This window comes from Capsicum annuum, chromosome 7 (assembly GCF_002878395.1).
Source record: "Capsicum annuum cultivar UCD-10X-F1 chromosome 7, UCD10Xv1.1, whole genome shotgun sequence".
NCBI classification, from domain to species: Eukaryota; Viridiplantae; Streptophyta; class Magnoliopsida; order Solanales; family Solanaceae; genus Capsicum; species Capsicum annuum.
Window position 1 is genome coordinate 154,923,732 of NC_061117.1, and position 21,911 is coordinate 154,945,642.

Sequence of the window (21,911 nt, forward strand, 5' to 3'; positions counted from 1 at the left end):
TAGGTTGGGAAACCATGATCATGCAATTAACTCTATGAATCAACAACCAAGATAAGAAACTTAACAAAGGAAATTCAATAACATAGTATGATTGTTCAAAGTGCTTTAACCCTGGGCTTTAATCCATTGATTTTCCCAATACTTTTATTTTTATGCATTATTTATTTTATTTTTAATTTACAAAATTACAAACTCTTCTTTGATTATTTTTTTCCTTAATTAGTTATACTAGAATTAGATAGATAGCGAACGCAAGTCCCTGAGAAATTGATACTTGGGCTTCCTTGAAGCCACTATATTACTTGATAAGACCATGTACACTTGTGTGTGTGCTTGGACGCTGTTAATCTTGTGTTTTCGTTTTGCCGCTCATTTAGTCTCTTTATTTTAGGATTCATCAGAGTCCTTTTTTTTTCAAAGATAAATATACATATTCTTGAAATGTTTGTTTATATTTAAGATTTTTTTCATCACCTTCCCTAAATGGTTGATAAGTCAATGTTCCATCTCTGATCGTTGCTTTGCATCATCTTTTTTATGTTCGAGCATGCGACTGTCAATGCTCGTCTTTCTTTATTTCATATATCCATAAAAGTGAAAGTTATAACTCAGATGTTTTCATGGCTCGTCTAAATATAGTTATCTTGAAATATGTTGTCATTGTTGTTCTAAAGTCAGTAAAACTTATCTTCCTACTCGGTGCTTAGTTGATACAAGTTTATAGGTGCGACATAGTTTCGGCCTTCAGTATGTGTTAATACCTATTGGTGTTTATTAAGTTTATAAAATATACAAGTGATATTTTATTCCTTTGTTTTGCATTGGTGGTAATATGTTGTGCAAAATTTATATGTTGAGCATCATTTTTGCTTAATTTCGTCACTTGTCTAAAACTAATTTTTCTTGTTTTGAGATTTATAATGTTAGAATGCTAGCCTTCTTGTCTGTACCAATAAGAATTAGTCTTATTAGTGGTGTTGAAAATCTCTCTTTTTGATTTAAATTTGAGGCTTGTAGAGATTCGAAATCATGTTCCTCTCGCACTTTGGCACTCATGAATTTGAGAATGACTTTGTTTTTTAGATTAGATACTTGCATAAAATTATTTTTTTGGGGTTTTCAGTTAGTTACTTGTCCGTTTAGTGTCACACTATTGTGGAAAATTGATTTATTTTTCCATAGTTCTCTCTTAAAAATGATTAAGAAGATGTTATCTTTTTCTTAGGAATATTATATGGCTCTCGGTTTTTCTTTTCTCTAAATGATATATCAATCCCTAGCTATGTGTTACATAGCCTGCGAATTTATTCCCTTTATGCATATACACATGTCATTTTTTAAGCCATTGTACCTATTCTGTTGGCAAGACTAATGCTTAGAATAATAATGAATCACATTTCATTAATCATATTAAATGTACTTTTGGTCAATTGTGGAAGTCATCTTTCCATCTCGTCTAGACATTATAAGCCTATGAAACAATTTTTCTTTAAGTTATTTACATGAAATCATCTTTTTTTGTGTAAAAATAGTAGTGATACAATTCTCTGGGAAGAACAATCTGTAATATAGTTTAGAAATTCTGCTTTGTTATGACATGTCTCTATTTGGGGTAATATTTTGATTCAGGATAAAGGATAAAATAGTCTCGATTTTAAAGGAATTCTAAAAAATGTAGCAGTCTTGATGTTGTGTTTAATATGTAAACTCTCAATGCCTTATTATTTTGATATGGTTACATCATTGTGTGTTTAAGTGACAAGTTTTCTTTATGTTTAGTCTATAAACCTGAGTATGGTGTTGAGCAATTACTTTAAACTATTATATAAGGCAGTTATTGTGATCCTTCTTTTGTTATTACATGACTAACTCTTCAAAGAGACCAGCTATATTTCTGGACTATAAAATATTTTTCTCCCTGGAAGCTAGTAAAAGTAATTACATCTTTATTTTTCAAAGGATGTCTGGATGTTTTGTTTTCTTGAATCTCATTTTTCTTCTTGTATGTGTAGTCACTCCAAGCTCCGTGAACAAGGATAGTTCAATTTATCTAGTTGATTGTGCTAGTCGTTGGATATTTGACAGTGAAAATATGAACTAAAATATAGCCGCTGGTTATTTGATATTAATAGTTTTTTCTTATATAGCTAGTTGGTTAACTTTAATAAGTTTTTATAAAATTTGAGGTTTTTTTTTTGAAAATTTTTCATCTTTCCTGTTAGAGTTCTTAGTTTTGATGTGTGTCTATGTTTTAAAATCAAATACACTTGCTCAATTAATAGACTGCTTGGTTTCTTATAGGGTTCTACTTTAACTCTATATGTTCTAAGTGTAGGTATATGTATGTTTTGTGTGCAGCTAGGTGTTATATGCCTTCCTTAGGTAATAAATAATAAAGTTGGTTTAATAGTTGCCAACAATAAGTAGTAGTCTAACCTAAAGGAACTAGCATTTATGAACATGACTATTGTAGTTAACTAGTTATCTGCAGTTCCCTTTTGTGTTTGTTTCATTTGAATTCACATCTGGTGTCTCTAAGTGATAGCTTTGCTTTGAATGAAAACATGTTAGATGAAAAATATCGGCTTGATTACATTAATGAGTCATTATAGAAAGGATTTTTCTTGGGATAAAATCTTATTTCATTGAGCTTTGCTTGAAAATAAGTAATGAGTATTTTTTATTTCTAGCGAATATTGTATGCCACGAAATATATACATCCTGGTCTTGTTTCAATTTGAATGTATCTACTTCCTCTTAATTAGATTCTCATGTGGAATTATTCATAATCTTTTACCTTTTCTTATTTCACATGTACATTCGGGATCACGTTTGGGGTACTGTTACTTGACTCCATCTCTGTCCAAATCAGAGAAGCGATAATAGATGCTTCACACATTTTCGTCTAGCAGTCTAGTGCCCTGTTCCCTCTATTCAAGCTTCATTTTTCTTTTGGAGACAATTATTATTATTTTTTGTTTAACATTTCTTGTTATTTAGAATTTGTGTTTTGTATGTTCTTGTTTGAATTAATGTGAATCGCGAATACAGTAGAAAATTTAATTGTTTCTTTTCTAACTCTTAGATTTTAAACTTAGCATAATCACTAGGATTCGGTATATAGTATAAGTCATTAAAAGGTTAAGAATAACATACCTTTTAGAATAATTGGTCGAGTTTTTTAGAATCCTTTAATACTTCTTTAATACGAAATAGTAGCCTATCTTAGAATCAAGTTAGTTTTCACTAATTAATAGTATCGAAATAGTTAAAATATTAAATTTTATGGTAGACGGGCTTATTATCGTTGAACTCAAAAATCGGCTTTAATAATTTTAGATATAGTAAATCAACGTCATTTTTTCATTAAATTCAAATAAAAATGGCAACTTTTTCAAACCGACTTCGGAAGGTCTTTTTTAGGATTTGAAATGACAAAATTTTAATTATTTATTTTTTAGCCGTATCGTAATGAATAATAAATTCTCAAGTTATTGTAGATTTAAACACCTATATTTTAGCTCTCTTCGGTAATTTTTGAAATTAGATTTTATGATATGGTTTTTCTAAAGTTTTCTAATCTTTTCTTATAAATAATTAGCATATTTTACTTCAGTAAGATATATTTTAATACCTTATTTATATCTTTCTTAACATAGCTTTTGATTTCCTTATCTAACCTAAGTTTGGCCGATTAACCGTGGTTAGCAGATCCTTTAGGGTGCCTAATCCCTTCCCTTTAGGATAATTAGAACCCTTACCTAGAATCCTAGAATAAGTAGACCTTATAATAAAGTCTTTATTTTTTTAAAACACATATTTTATAATAAGTGTCCTAATTCATCGTAGAACTAATTAGGTGGCGACTTTCTTAGTTTATTTGAAAGATTTTCAATATGTTGTACACTATTTTTATCCATGTTAAAATGGGGTATAACAGCTTGGAGACTTCACTGGAGATCATTAGATTCTTAACCATAACAAACTTAATATTTGAGTTTTTATATTTTTTGTTATTTGTTTCACTATAATTGTCATGATTTATCATGTTTGTGTGACATAAATTATTTATTTGCTATAAATTGCTTATTTGTTTATCATATTATATAAATTTGCATTCCATTCATATTTTCTCCACTTCAGAAAACTGACACTCACACACATTGTACATGCAGATTGTACATTGTACTTTCCTAAAATTCTTTCAAATCACCTTAATTAGAGAGTCAATGCATACATGGGGTGAGCGAAAGTTTTACTGCCATGGGACCACGTACCTTCTCATGTAGGAAATTCAAGTCTGTGTCTACCCAAATCTTAGAAAACTTAAGATAGAACATTATCACCCTTGATTTAGGTCATGCATGCACAAACTTTAGGTGGTTTGACCCATGGTGTCATTTCACAAATTGGAGAACACCTTTTATGTCAAATGGGTTTCACAACCCAATGACGACCCTCATATTATGTGCAAAGATAATGATAAATTGATCCAAGTAAAAATTTGACAAAAATTGAGTTTGGAAAATTCTAACTCCAAACTCGAGTAAGGTCATTAATTAAAGCTTGGAGAAATCTCGATTAATATTTGACGCTTAGACCTACCTCCAATATAAAAGAGTCACCCACATGTCAGGAACGTGTTGTCGTTGCTTAATGTATTTGTCTATATGCCATGTTATAATTTTTTTGACTTTACTTGGCAACTTATTTTCTACATAATCTATTAAATTTATATGAATGTACTTTACTTAATTTCTTTATTAAAACTAACATCATTTTTATTTTATTTTTCTTTTCCTTTTATTTTATTCCCCAAGATAGTTGATTCGTGTTGACATCTAACTGGCCGACCATCCTTACTTCACAAGGTCCAAGGCTTCAACATTACCACGACGTAGTTGGGTTATTCAAGGAAGAAGAATCACTATGTCTAATCTAACCACATTTAACCCAATTGGTACTGGTAACATTGTGATTCCTAGTGACCCTCCCGAGACTCCCAAAAATTAAACTATTGCCTATTTGACTCAAGAGAATATGGATCTGCGTGAAGAGTTGAATCGGGTTAAGGAATTGACCAATTTATCTATTACACTAAAAATTCCACCTCCTGGACCCAGAAACACCGCACCAAATCCACCACATTTTCCTTCACTTGATTCACCAGTTCTCGAATGCTTTCCTCCTCAACATTCTCCACCTACAACTAACAATCTACCTCTAACCAATCTCACAAATCCACAAAATCAACTACCCATCTATACACCTCCACAAAGTCAACCACACACCTGCACTACCTATTCTATTGCTTCTAATCCATCACTCGTTCACATCCCCTACATATACCTATTAAAACCTATCTAGTACTAAAAACTACTCTCATAAACCAACCAAATCAACCACCCACTACTACCTCTTATAATCCTCTACTGCCTCCAATCCAAAATACTCTAATATACAAAACTATCCAGTCCCATATATACAAGGGGCACATGTTGCCACTCCTTATACTCAACATGTTTCTCCTATATATACAGTAGAAAATCAAACCTTTCCAACCCAATCACGATTATGTTCCAACCTGAGGTAGACTAGTATGAAGAAATAGAGAAAGATGCTAAGGAAAAGGCTGATGATATGTTAGCATAGGAGATTCGAGACATTAAGAAAGAAATGAGAAACGTCCAAACTATTAGGGGAAGAAAAAGCCTAGAGTATGAGGATTTTTGTGTGCAACCTGACATTGACTTGCATGTAGGATATAAGCCACCAAAATTTGATTTGTTCAATGGAGTTAGTGATCCACATACACATTTAAGAGCCTACTGTGAAAGTTAGTAGGAGTAGGGAGAAATGAAATGATTAGAATGAAATTGTTCATAATAAGTTTGTCTAGTGAACCTCTTGCTTGGTACACATAACAGTTTCTCCGTAAATGGCATGGGTGGAATGATACGGTATAAGATTTATGGGTCTATTTAGGTTCAACATCGAAATCACACAAGATAGGTTCTACTTGGATAAGTTAAAGAAGTCAACTAAGACGTTTCATGAGTATGCTCTACGTTGAAGGGCAGAAGCAGCTAGAGTCCAACCACCGATGAGTGAAAGTGAAATGACTGCTACCTTTATTGAATACCAAGATAACAACCTCTACTATGAGAAAATGATAACTATGATGGGACAAAAGTTCATGAAAGTCGTTAGAAAGGGAGAAATTTTGGAAGATGGGATCAAATTAGGGCGAATCCATGACTATATAGCTTTGTAAAAGGCAAGAAAAGCTATTCAATATGGTTCCATCAATGGGAATAAAAAAAAGAAAAAAGATGTATCTGCCCTCATGATTGACCAAGAATACAAGCCAAATCAATTTCCTTTATACCCAAATCAACCACATCAGCCTATTTATCCTTACCAATATACTGGAACTTCCCAGAAAATCTATCAACTTCCACCAACTCTTTACCCTATCTACAATACCCAAGCAAATCACTACCAACCTCCAACTCCTGCATACTAAGTTCCACATCCATACCAGCCTATTCCAGCTCGAATGGACCGAAATTGCCCACATTCTGCTCCTAAAGTCCATCAAAATAATGAAGTTAAAAACACTTGAAGCTACACAAAAATAGCTGAATCACATGCCTAGTTGTTTGAAAGATTGACAACAGTAGTTCTAATACAACTAATTGAAGAAAAAATCACAGATCTTATTCCAAAATGGTTTAATGGTTCCAAACGTTGTGCATATCATTCTAGAGTTATTGGGCATGACATTTAGAATTATTAAAACCTTACAAACAAGATTGAAGCCTTAACTAATAAAAGAGTGATCTAACTTACTAGGGATCAACCCAATATGAACAATAATCCTTTACCTAACTATGGGAATGGTAATGTAAACATGATAACTATTGAGAAAGATTTAGATTTGAAAGGAACCATTGTACCAATCGGCAAGGTTGGACAAGACAAAACATTGATCTTTGATGTTCCTATGATAACAATCCATGAACCAACATCAATAGAGATTGCTACTACTAGCACCTAGGCACTGACCATTTGGGGAGCTGAACCAAAGGAAACGTTGAAGAATTGGATTTGTACTCCATTCCTGGTTCATTGGGGTCTTGGTAGATTGAACAAGTTGTAACACTTTTGAAAAGCACAATTGTAAAAATTAAGGATTGATTGTGCCTAAAAATTTATCGTGTTTTGCCTCATCTTTTGGAAGCTTAATTGCAAAATCAATGAATGCATTTTATATTTTTCATTAACTTTGTATTACATTTACTTTCTCTCTTTTTATATGAATTATCGAAATCTGTTAATTTATGACTGTGAGATAATGAAACAAATGAACAAGGATTTATATCTTACTAAGAGTTCGATCAACCAACCAAGAAACCTGACGAGCATGGAATAATTCAAGCATAAAGAATATATATTCAAGAAAAGTCTAGAAACTACATCATAGGATGACTTTAGATAGACTTCATTTGGATGTAACCCTTACTTTTTAATATAATTATGAACTACGTTTTGACCTGATTCCCTTGGTGAGATATGTAGGCAGCCCACATGGGGTTAGGTTTCACTATAGCAAAAAAGGGTTCAAAAATCTCTTATTTGTATAATGAGAACTACGTGTGACCTGATTCCCTTGATGGGATATGTTGGCCACCCACATACGATCGGTCACATTGGGATAGAAACTAAAACTCTTTATTTATGTAATTTTGAGCTACTTACGACCTTATAACTTTGGTGGGATATGTAGGAAATCCATATCGAGTTCGGTCCCTTTATTAAAAAAATCCCATATTATTTTATGTAACTTAAACTATATTCTAACCTGATTCTCTTTGAAAGATATGTAGGCAACCTATATAAGGTTTGGTCTTACCACAACATAAACTTAGTATACATTTCAAAAGCCAAAACTGAGAATGATAAGATATGGTTAATATACATTTGTCTTGGGCTACCAGACAAGGAGTAAACAAATAAAGGAGATTTATTTTGTTTCAGAAGTGTCACGATCTAAAATTTGTAGAAGTTTTAAAAACTATACATATGTTTGCATATATGAATATACATCCTTCAAATTTTTTCTTAAAAACTTTCACTACTTGTTCATTTGCCAAGTCTCAACAGAGATCACAAGGTCTAAACAGAGAAGATGAACGGAGGGCCAACAAAGTCAAGTTTTGAATCAATATGAATTAACGCTCCCTCCTAACTAAGAATTTTTCTATGAGTGCAGGGACAATAAAGATACGGGTTGACGTCAATCTGGCCAAAAAATCAGTTGGCCCCTGCGAGGAATTGTTTATCAAAGATATATGTCAAAGATCAGAAAATGACATTGACAATGTTTAACTCACTCCCATAATTGAGGGTGAGGCAGTTATTGTCAAGTAACCCAATTTGAATTGGGGTCAAATCTCAAGGAGCAATTATAGTCTTCAAACCCTATGGGTGCTATAATTACTATGAGGTTACCCAAAATGCTAACAAAAACAACATTTAAAATAAACCCTATGGGTTCTATAATCTTTCGTTAAAACCACAATGATTTCACCCGTTGGCTCTTTTGAGCACCTAACAAGTGTGAAATTCATAATCACCCAAAACCTCAATCAAGCATCCCTATTTCTAAGATGATGCTCTTGACATGATTTATACTTTTAATACTTATTTCAAAGATTGCAAAAGGGAGCAAATCATAGGCTTAATTGTGCACCATTGCCTTGTCCCCCAATGACCCTCTTTGAAGGATGTTATGGGTTACCTCATACTCACCCCCGTCCCTCTATAGAGGATGATAAAGGGTTTCTAGAGTTTGGGATTTTCACCCATCAAACCCATTTGGAGATTTGGGGCTTTCACCCATCAACTTCCAACTCATAAGGTCAAGCAATGGTGAAATCCTTACTCAACAACTAACAATCATGCAAACACAACAATACCCACCAATAAATTACGCTCTAGTTCAATATAATCCCAAGACTAAATTAATTAGCTACTTATGAAGAAATCAAAGTGAGATATATCATAAGTATTACCAAAATCATTAATTCTTCACAAAAACGCTAAGAAATCAAGCCTCCAAAATTAGTTACACACTTGGACAATTAGGGTTTCAAGCTTTCAATTCAAAATATCTTATAAGGTAAGTAATACCTAAAGAAGAAAGGATTTTTGTTTATATATTGTTTAGAATTCGTCTATGCAATATTACAAATCTTCCCATGGGGATATTCCTGAAGAACCACGGTCGCACAAGTCTGACCGCAACTGCGATTACACAATCGTGGTTTTGTTCTGAGATCGTATTGTGTTGACCATCTTGACAGACTGCGACCACAGTATGATGATCGTGGTCACGGTAATTGAGGCTAAACAGCATTAGGTCTTCAGCTATACTTTTTTTTATCCATTTGATCTCTTTTTGAGCTCCAATCCACATCCTTCCTCCTACTCAATTTTAGACCTGCAAAATATGGTGGCAAGTGCATTAAACAAACTTTTTATCTCAGTTAACTTTACAAACATGGCTTTACACATAAATAGTTAGTGTGTATGAGTGGTAAAATCACCACTCAGCAACATCCCAAACTTAGAAGCTTGCTTGTGCTCAAGCAGCACCACCCTTTACTATGAGACAACTCGCCATGTATGCCCACATATTAGTTCCCAATAGCCATGAAGGCTCCAACTTAATTACAACCACAAAAATCTATTCACGCATTGGTAAAAGGATTTTAATAATTTTTCTCATCATAAAATAGAATAGCGAAGGATATAATAGACTTCGAGAAGAAATTGTGCAACAACTACTAGCACTCTAGAAATGACTTACTTGTTAACCACACCATGTTAAATCTCCTTTTATCTTATCATGCGGAAGATAACAACTTCATCCACCTCAACTTGTTAACATGCCTCCTCCCAAGAAAGAAGATTTCACATACCTAGCTACCAATCATGCAACAAGGAATATTAAGTACGAACACTCACTCTCTCAAGAAATTATCCATGTTAACAAGTACCATGCCATAGGCTTGCCCCTATTTTCAATCACCACTACCATGACCACACATGGTTGAGAATCACAAAGGGCTTCTTTTGAGATTGTAATGTAGGTTAAGGGTAGGGTAGGATATCAACTAAGGAAAATAAGGCTAAACCTTCCTTGAACTTCTACATCACTCTTTTAATGCATTGTTATTAGGACACTTCTTTTCACTTCACTATTTTGCCTATTCCCCTATTTTTTTCTTTACCAAACTTCTTTCACCTCTTTTTCTTCACTCTTTTTTCTGCATCAAGCTTTATACAACTCATTTTTTTGATGAACTATCTCTTTCTTCAAAGAAAAATGCATATTTGCTTAAGCTCGTAGGCACTTTCTTATGACTTTGTGGCTCAACTACACTTTCTTTCTCTTTCCACCACCCCCAACTTAGGCTTTTAGCTTTAATTAGTATTCTTAAGTTCAAAGAGGATAGGGTTTAAGAGAAGATGAATAGAAGGGTCACGACTTATAATGCATTTGCCAAAGAAAAGTCCAAAGGCTCAAAGAGGGTGACTAAGGGTAAGTCCTATGTATTGGTAGGATTTTTAGGATAAAGTGGCCTTCCAAAACCACAAGATGGCCTATGATTATTTTACCAACCAAAAACATTCAAAATTTAGCTTTGAAAGACTAATGGGGCAAGTTCTAGATGGTACAATTACACATGAGATATAGAGAATTAAGCTTACACATCTAGCATGCGAACATTATCGATGAGGTTTAATTGATCTACCCACTTGTGACAAAGATGGAGTATTAATTATTTTTCAAAAGTCAAATTTTTTTTTGGAGTCATAGAAAGAGGGAATGTTTTCTCACGAGGTTGCTCACATCCATGCCTTTGAGTTTTACAAAATTTTTTAGATGGGGGAGATGTTTGTTTTGTATCTGCACCACGCATAAATTTCTAATCCTGGAAGCAACCTAAGTTATAGTCTTACATTGCAAACTATCGTACGGTTGAACCACCTAAATGGTTGCTCAATTTTCACCAGTGGGTATGAATGTGGTTCTAAAACATCATGCTTAAGGTACTCAGGCTTCCCTTGCATTTTCGGCCTCGATGCCATTGTTACCCAGATTTTCCCTGCATCTATGGTTAGAAACCCAATCATTAAAAAGAAAAATAGAAAGACACATTAAGAACAAAGTAACTAATCCATGCATATATGGGCACTATCAGAGTGCCCAAATATTACAGCCTAAATAAAATAAGAATTATCCAAAAGAGCAGAAAAGTATGCATAAATATCAATAGTACAGGCCCAGATTAAACGAATAAGGAGGCACCCCCAACTAAAAAGATAGCAGTGTCCCCACTGCATAAATAATCAAGGATAAAAGAGAGATAAGTGTACTCCCTGAAACTGCATCACGAGCTGCTAGCACTTTCTAACTTTCTATCACTACCATCCTTCTTAAGATCAGACCACTCGGCTGGGGCCTCATCATCACTTTCCACCCAAGAAGAAGGAAGTCTATCCCAGGGTCTTAGGACATTCTACAAGACCTTCACACCCTTCCACCTCCGGAAAAAGAACTCATCCCTCTTTTTCTCCCTTGCAACTATTTTTTCATGTGCAATTCAGAGGTCTCGGTGTTACTCCACCAAAGAGGAATAGTCCTTCTCAAGCTTATGAATAGTGTCTTCTTGCTCCTTTTGGTCCTCACTTCTCATAATCGGTATATAACACATAAAAATAGTGAGCGGTAGAATGCTCTCCTGGTCCTTGGGGAAATTCGGACACAAGCTCTTTTATAGTGAAAATATTTACTCCAATCTCCTCAAGAGATCCCATGGTGGATGGTCTATGAGACTTGGGTTCATTGTATGCCAGCTTTTCTAAATCAATCTTTCTTTTCTTGTTTTTGACGGGTGCGCCCTCACCTCGATGGGATCACTAGGGTGCACCCATGCATCACTAGCATACTCTTGCACCCCCACTCTTTTTCAAAGCTCTGTAATCAAGGAGGGGAAGAATAGATTTATACCAACTTTGTTCTTGAAATTATGTATTTGATTAACCATGAGTTGACTAACATCTAGAGGGATGCTGTCTAGAATACACGCAACCATCCTAGCATGAATTCTAGGACTACTTTCATGTGGGTACAAGGAGTAACTTGGCTACAAATGATGTGTAACCATATCCGAGCCTTGGAAGTAAAGTCTTTCATGGAAATATTTCTTTTAGTTTTGGTCCATAAGAGTTCCTTTTGGGGGAATAGCCGTTGTGATAACCTATTCCTTGATTTATACCTCTTTTCTCTGAAATCATCCATATTTGCCTGCTTGATCTCATAAATATCATTTATTTATTTAGTCCCAACTTTCACCGACTTTTCCCAAATCTTGACAGTCACATTGAGTGGGTCCAAAAAATACACATCACTGATGTTTGTATAAAATTCACGCACCCATTGTTCATGTGCAATGCATGGATCTGGGGTGAATCACTGCCATCCTATGGCTTCAAGTTTGTCATGGAATGCTGGTAGTTTAATGTCGTATTCTCCAAGAAAATTCCTCTCTCCGGGAGCAGCTTTGTCCAAGAAAGATCATTGTAGTAATGAGTGAGGCGCTCTGGTGCCATGAACCGGATATGATCATACTTATCCATGAGGTTGTCTGAAAGAACTAAGCACACATTATATCTTTCAATGTCATTATAATCATGCAAGTTGTGCTATATTGATCACTAAAGTTCATTGGACTAATTTCTTGGTGTTACTTGACTAAAAATTGAAAGTACAAGATTTTTGGCATGGTAGGAAACTGTCCTCAGTTACTGTAATCAAGAGTCAAGACCATGTTTGCGTTATTGAGATTGCAGTCTATGATCGTAGTCGCGCTACTTGAGGTTGGTTAAGTGTCAGCTTTGCATATTTAGATTTTTCCCAAATTTAAGCTGCTAGTATGTTATACAATATGGATGCATATGAAGATAATTGGAATAATGCTAACAAGTGTGTGAATGTGCCCTTTAGAAAGCAAATATTAATATTGAAAGTTCATTTGAACATTTTATCAAAAACTTGGTGTAAATATCTCATTTATCTACCTATTTCACACATCATTGGGTACTCATGATTTCCCTACTTATGTGGACACATTTATCGAATAGCGAACATCACACCAATACCAAGTATGACAACATGGAAAGCATAACAATCAAAATTTTAGGCTCTTTCTTAATCATGCATTCTATGGCCTATTTTCAAAAGTAAAGACATAGATTCATGTCACCTACCAGAGTTGTGATGCAAAGGAATGCAAGGATATTATTTGAGAGCTTACAAACTTGGCCAGAAATTAGCCCAAATTAGAGAGTATAATCTTGAAAGAAAGTATAAAGGAAATGAGGGAAATTAGGGGTTAAATGATTGAAGTGGTTGTGACCATGATCACGAATGCTCGCATGATTGAGATCCCCTATTTAGTATTTTACATCAATTTTAACATATTTCTCCCCTGTTCAGTTCTTAATGCAGATTTAAACACTTTCCCCCTTTTAAGCTCATCCAATGCACTCCATTATGCCATAAGTGCATGGTTTATTCGTATGCAAAAGATAACATCTACCTTACAGAAACATAACAAAAAGGATACGAGCCACTCTCGTGCCATTTGTAGGTTGCCTCCCACCTAGCGCCTTAGTTATCATCGTGGCATGACATCTTTGTTCCTTCATTATCAAGGTGGGTCTTAGGACCCATCCTCATTCACCTTTTCATTTTCCACATCCACCATGAATACTACTTTCAACTCCGCAGTGTGCTTCTTTGACTTGTAAATTTTGAAAGAGACCTCATCCTCTTGCACTCTAAATTTTATCTCCTTTGGATTTAGATGGACAATGGCTCTCACGGTGGCTAAGAAATGATTACCAAGAATGATATGCCCCTCTTGGTCCATTTTACAATCCTATACCATAAAATCCGCTGGGAGAATAAACTTGTCTATTTTCATAAGTACATTAAACAATATACCCACCGGCCTTTTAATAGATCGGTCTTCCATTAAGAGTTGCATAGAGGTCGGTGTCGTGGTATCCAAACCAATTTTCTTGTATATGACAAAAGGCATTAAGTTGATACTTTCACCAAGGTCACATAGAGCTTCTGCAAATTCATGTGTCCCAATTGTGCAAAGAATAATGAATGCTCTAGGGCCATCTTTCTTTTCTGAAACTTTGCTATCCATGATAGTGCTACACCCATGAGTAACCTCAATAGTGTCTCCTTATATGATGACTATTTGGGCTACAGAAGATAGAGTATATCTTAGAAGGTAGTATTAGTAGTGGATTATCCACTTCCAGGTGTAGTCTTTTGGGTTAAGTTCTACATGTATTGTTATACCCCGAGCTCTAGAGTAAGGTGGTTGTAGTTCAGTTAGAGTTTAGGAAAGTGGGTTCTACAGGATATAATGATGGCTTAAAATTAAGGGAGAGATGATAGGATGAGTAACCAAGTCAGGCTCTTAGATTCTTGTAGTAGTGCTAGTATGATCTAGAGCATCAGAAAGTGAGGGTGATTTCAGTTATCCCAGTACCTACTCATGACTTACATTTTAGTTCCATGATCATAGTTTATGTTCATGCATATGATAGAGAATCATGTGCTCTTCCAGTTCCAAAATGAGGGGTTCCAGTTCATTTAGAAGTCGGAATCACATTCCATAATCTATGAACTCCAAATTAAGGCCAAGCAGCTCATGACTAATGTACTCATGCTTTATAGTATGCTCAGTTCTCATAACTCCTGCTACACTCCGAATGTTTGGCGAGATTCATCTTATAGCCTTGTATTCCCTCAATTCAGATCATTTTGATGAATCCATGATGTTGATTATCTATCCTCAGGACTCAGTTAAGTGTCAAGTTTTGTATAGTATCCTTCCATGCTCCAAGGTCTCACGTTCTAACCTTTTAGTGAATCCTCATTATGTAATGATAGTGGTGATGAGTAAATATTTCTTATTGATGAAAGATCATTGTATGCTTATTTTAGATAAGGCCATAAGTGTGAAGTAAGATTGGGATAAAGTCTTTGATACATGTTGTGGTTGAAATTTATGTATGTATGTTCTTGGGGTAGTGTGTAGGAGTTGTATTGATAGGGTTTTAGAGAATATATGAAGTATGTCTTTATGGGTGTTTTCCTTGAAGTTCATATGTGGTTATAAAGATAATCTTAAATGACATTTTGGGATTTAAGTGGAGGAACACAATATGCGTCAGTGAATCCTTAGTACGAGTTTAGAGTTAGTCATTGAAGTAGTAAAGCGCATTATGCTTAGGGTGTGAGCTCTAGAAGGATATATAAGATTGAATCATATGGTTTAGACTAGTATTATGGCGTGGAATATTGTATCTAGTGATTTGGAGTTAGTGTTAATCAAAGTAAGAGTATTTAATTTACTTTAGACATTATTAGAAAGATTTATCAATGCCTATGTGAGAATTTCAGGTTGAATAAAATGAGTATGGTATTTAAGGGGAATAGTATAGTTGAGGGAGTATTTGAGAAGTGTTGCTATGCTTGAAATTAAGAAGTTGCATTGCCTAAGTCCTGGTAATTCTATCCTAGCTTATGAGTTAAATGTCTATATTCCATGCTATAGAGTAGTGTCAATGTTGTGATTCCTTAGTCAGATGTATTGTTTAGATCATGCCCAAGATTCTTTGCTTTCTAATGTCACTATAACTTCTTTGGAAATATTGTTGAAGAGATACACCAGTTAAGTATAAGTTTCCAGTATAATTCAGTCAGTATAGCCAATAATTCAGTTTAACAGTTAGGCAGACATGTTCTTATGGTTTTCCACCTTTTCACCCAGTCCTACTATCCGAGGTCTCATGCGTATGACCATTGCAAGAGATAATATATTCCAAACATGTAAATTGCAGATTCAGTTCAGTCTAAGCATCATGTTTCAGATTCAGCTATTTAGTCATGACTCAGTTCATAAGTGTTTAGTACATAGTCTCAATTTTCCAAGTATTTTAACTAAGATAGTGTAATACCCTCGTACGATCTAAGTCTTGTTGTCCCATGATTCATACTTACATAATTTATCACTTCCCAATTAAATATGTATGATTGGATCATGAACACTTCAAACGAATTCTAAAATATCAGCATGAATCAATTCCTGGTAGTCAATAAAGTCAAGTCAACTCAGAATTTAGTTTCATGATAGAAGTTTAAATGTTTAAGCTCAGATATATCCTTTCTTAAAATACATATCATTTCCACAATATTCCATACCTATAAGGCTTCAACAAGTTCCTATCAATCATTCGAGGACGAATGATTCCAAGAGGGAGATAATGTAACACCCCGTATTTTTGGGCTAGCGTAAGAACCATCGTTCCTACCTATGTAAGCTCTAATACAAATGATCCCCAAGTCAACAAAAGTTTCATGATCGTTATACTAGTGTATTAAATGCTCATGAGGTGAAAAATGTTCATAGAAATCATTTAGAGCCAAGTTGAGCTAAGATCCTTTGATTCGCCCAGAGTTTGGCATTCGATTCTACAAGGGTCTATTTTAAATATGTATAAATTTTTATATACATAGAATTTTTCATCTTAAGACCCACCAAATTGTATATAATCAAATTAGCTTTCCAACGATACCAATTTCACTAAAATTCGATACCCGAGTGAAAAGTTATGTCATTTTTGCGTGAGGCAGTAAGCTCTCACGATAAGCTCGGGATGCGAGTTTCATTCCCGTTTCTGGGAGGCGTGATGCAAGATTCATTTCTGCTTTTGGGTGTCGCCACGATGGTCATTTACACGAAAGAGAGAGGCCAAGGGGTAGTATAGTCCTTTCCCCCATCCCCATCCGAGCACGATTTATAATACCCCAAAGGACATTATTTGCCCAATTTTCATCATCAAAATTCACATAAACCCTCCCCTTCCCCCATAAATGAGTTTCAAGATTTTTCTCTCAAGAACATAAGAATTCAAGCATCAATTTCGAGATTCATCCAAGAATTCTAAGAGTTCAATCTTCCAAGTTCAATAATTCTTCAAGAGATATCAAAAATAAAGTTTCTTTCCTAAGTTCATCAATCAAGTTCCAAGATTCAAGCTTCCTTCACAATTTAAGAATAATTAAGGTATGTGGGGTTTGAACAAGGATAAATATTTCATCCTTGTGCCCAAAACCTATTTTAATTATTAAAATTATATGATTTTTCTGTGTTTTCCCATGAATTAGAAGCTAGAGATTATAACCATTATTATTATATACAAGCATATGATATTTCCAATGTTTTAGAAGTTGAATTACATAAGTAGGTTCATATTATTATGCTTATTGTTGAAATTTCTAGATTTTATGATGAATTATGAATATTTATATTATCAAGCATGAATTTTGAGATGTTTTATCATAATATTGGTACACGAGGCATTAAGCTCTATTTAAAGATTTCTATTCAAAGAATTGTTGTGTTATAAGCACCCCATGATCAGAATGCTTTCAAATTATTGAGAAAGATTTGACCTTTTGGTCTCAGAACAAATTTGAAATCCATTTTACAGATTCAGATTACAGATTTATAGTTGGTTTTCATTATAAACCAATAGATTACTTTTAAAGTAGATTTTTCTTAAAATTTTGAGCATGAGATTGAGAGTAGTATTTATCATCGAGATGGATACATTACCACGGTTGCATACCCCAAAACTACGTGTTAACGTAGGATTTAGATTATTCCTACTTCTACGTAGATGACTGAGATTGTAATCACTGAGATGAGATTGTTCAATTCCGATGAAAAGGGTAGAACAGCCCTAACCTTACGGGGGCTAGTCGTGGGACACCATGGATGCTCACATCGTGTACATGACAGTTAGAAGAACCTCCTAAAAGATGTCCCCTACTCTTAAAACAGTTTATATATTTGAAGCCTTAAGACTTAATGTTTTTCTATGCATAATAAGTTTTTAGACTTTATTTTAGCCTATATGATTTGAGAATGAGAAAAGAATACGGATTCCAGAACTAAGTATAATGGATCATAAGATTTAGATTATATTCTTTATTATTCATGATTTTGACTTTCAAATTTCAGATTACTCAAGTCTATTTGAGTCATTTACATTTAGCATGAATGATTTTATAAACTATGGTGATATCGTTTACTTATTACATTTCACCCCCATATACTCAGTACATCTTCGAAGTACTGACCACATATATGTCTATGTGCTACATTGTCTCAGAATGTAGGTACAAGTTTTAATATGCACATTCAGGCTCAGACAATTGCAGCTTCCAGCTAGCAAGATGATGAGTCGTCCTACTTCAGGGACTTCAGTTAGATTTATTCATTTTCATTATTTGTTTACTCATATGTATTGATTAGTGGTAGTTGGGTTCGCATCCTAGCTATCTATAGTCAGTATAGTAGAGGCTTCATAGATGACAATTAGAGTCAGTTATGTAACTTTTAGTCCTTTTCAGACTTTATTAGAATATAAAAGCTGTATCAGTATTGTATTTTACAAATTCCATCATTTTTATATTTCCGCTCAGTAAACTCAGTCATTTTAGACATATTATTTAGTTGCTTATAAGTTATGCTAGTAGAAGGGTTAGCTTGTAATTACTTGTGGTCCTAAGCACCTTGTCACATCCCGGAATAGATTTTGAGGCATTACAGAGGCGGTCGTTGTCAAGTAACCCAATTTGAATTGGGGTCAAATCTCAAGTAGCAAATTATAGACATCAAACCCTATTGGTGGTATAATTACTATGAGGTTACCCAAAATGCTAACAAAAACAACATTTAAAATAAATTGGGGGGATTTATTTGAAAACTTATTGTACAATCTTTAGCAAATGATCAAGAGATGACACTTTCATTTTAAGCAACAATATTGGTGGAAATCTTGGGATTATGTCTACTTAAAGGTAAAAGTATGTGGGTTAATGATTTCTTAGCATGAAATTTAGTTGTTAACTAAATAATAGGCTAGGTCGAAGGTCATTGTTGTTAATCTTTTGATAAAACCACAACAATTTCACCCGTTGGCTCTTTCGAGCACCAAATAAGTGTGATATTCGTAATCACCCAAAACCTCAATCAATCATCCCTATTTCTAGAGTAATGCTCTAGACATGATTTACACTCCTAATACGCTTATTTCAAAGATTCGAAAAGGGAGCAAACCATAGGCTTAATTTTTCACCATTGCCTTGTCCCTCTATAACCCTCTTTCAAGGATGTTATGGGTTATCTCATATTCACCTTCCTACCTCTTTTGAGGATGATAAAGGTTTTCTAGAGTTTAGGGTTTATACCCATCAAAACCATTTGGAGATTTGGGGCTTTCACCCATCAAATTTCAACTCATAAGCTCAAGTAGTGGTGAAATCCTTACTCAACAACTAACAATCATGCAAACACAACAATACCTACACACAAATTACACTCTAGATCAACATAATCCCAAGACTAAATTACTTAGATACTCATAAAGAAAGTAAAGAGAGATATACCATAAGGATTATCTACAGCATTCATTTTTCATAAAAATACTAAGAAATCAAGCCTTCGAAATTAGTTACACACTTGCCCAATTAGTGTTTCAAAATATCTTATGAGGTAAAAAATACCCAAAGAAGAAAGGGTTTTTCCTTATATAATTTTTGAAATTCATCTATGCAATATTACAAATCTGCCCTTGGAGATATTCCCGCAGAACCACAATCGCGCAGGTCTGACCATGACTATGGTTACACGACCGTGGTTCTGTTTTGCAACCGTATCGTGCTAACCTTCTTGACTGACCGCGACCACAACATGACAACTGTAGTTGCGGTAACTGATGTTGAATACATCAGGTCTCCAACGGCACTCTTTTTATCCATTTTATCTCTTTTTGAGCTTCAATTCACATCTTTCCTCCTTCTCAATTTTAGACTTGCAAAATCTAGAGATCGATGCATTAAATAACAGTATTGTCTCATTTAACTTTACAAACATGGTTTTGCATATAAATAGTTAGTGTGTATGAGTTTTAAAATCACCACTCATCAGACATTCAACTAATCACAATCACTATCTGCAAAATCAACGTCAAGTCTTCAAAGAAAAATGAATATATCACTTAACAGTACCGCTCCTTCATCATTAGCCACCCAAATTTATTTTTAATTTATTGCTTACTTTATTTTTACTTTATGACTCTATTCAATAACTTTACTCTAAAGCAAAGCTAGGATTTACAATAATCAATATTTGTCCCCGTAGACAATTGAAGATACATCATTCATTATCAAATTTCCATAGAAAATAAGAGTTCGTCATCAAGTCTCCATAGATAATAGGAGACATTATTTATTAAGTTTCAGTAAATAATCGGGACATCATTCATCATTATGTTTTTGTATACAATCGGAGACATCATTTATTATCAGGTCTCTGTAAACAATCAAAGTACATGATCAAGTCCCTACAGACAATCGGAGACATCATTCATTATCAGATCTTCATAGACAATTGGATTTAATCATCAAGTATCTGTAGAAATCTGAGGCGTCACTCATCTAGTCCCCATAGATAATCGGAGACACCATTCATTATCAGGTCTTTATAGATAATCAGAGTTCATCAAGTTTTCATAAACAATCGAAGATATAATTCATCATCAAGTGCCCATATACAATCGAATACATCATTCATCATCAAGTCCTCATAGACAATTGGAGGCGTCATTCATCATAAAGTCCCTGTACACAATCAAAGACATCAAGCACTATTAACTTTCTGAAGAAAACTAGAGACATCATTTATCATTAAGTCTCCAAAGAAAACCGGAGGCCTCATTCAACATTAAAAGTTTTTAAGACAATCGGAGACTTTATTACATCATCAACATAAGTCTAGCATTTACACTCTTACTTTACCCTCTACTTTACCAATTACTTTAAATCACTCTACCTACTTTAATAACTTTTCCTTCAATCTTACAGATATAGTTAGTCATCAAATCCACAAAATTAATTAAAGACATTATGCATAATTAAGGCGCTAAAGACAACCGAAGGCGTTACTTGCCATCAAGTCCCTGAAGGCAATCGGAGAAAATATTCAGCTATACAGTCGCATCATCTCATGAGCCACACAACTTTGCCTCTTTTATTTCCTTCTATATTTTCTTATTTTTTTTAATTTCTAACTTTATCTTTGATTATACTGGTAATTTTACCATGAGTTTCATTTTCTATAGGAAATACAATTTACAACAACAGGATATACATCACAACATAGAACTATTTCTTAGAAGTGAACTAGGGAAAGCTCGCATAATGTTAAGCATCCATAGCAGCGTTGATGATTCACAGCTCAACTCAACTCAACTTTCACAAATTCCTACATAACTCTTACTCTATCAACAAATAAATCCTTATAATACAGTGTCATCATATTTCCAAACTATAAGCAATTTGATTCTAGACATAACCCTACCCTTTCCACTCATACTAAATTATTATTTTTCTCATCACCAGTAAGACAAGTGCAATCATAATTCCGACATTGGGACAAAATTTTGAGTTTCTCTCAAAATTTAATCATAACATACTTTGAACTACATCGACCTGATTCTTGAGAAACCCGAGATATGTAGGCAACTCAGAAGCCAGATTTGGTCGAATTCATAATCACAATCATGATAATTCTAGCTTCACTCTTCCACCTTTCGGGTGTAGCCATTCAATAATTGGTCAAATTTACCAATCAAAATAAAATTGGTTTACGTCAATATCTTCGCCCAAAGACTCTTTCATC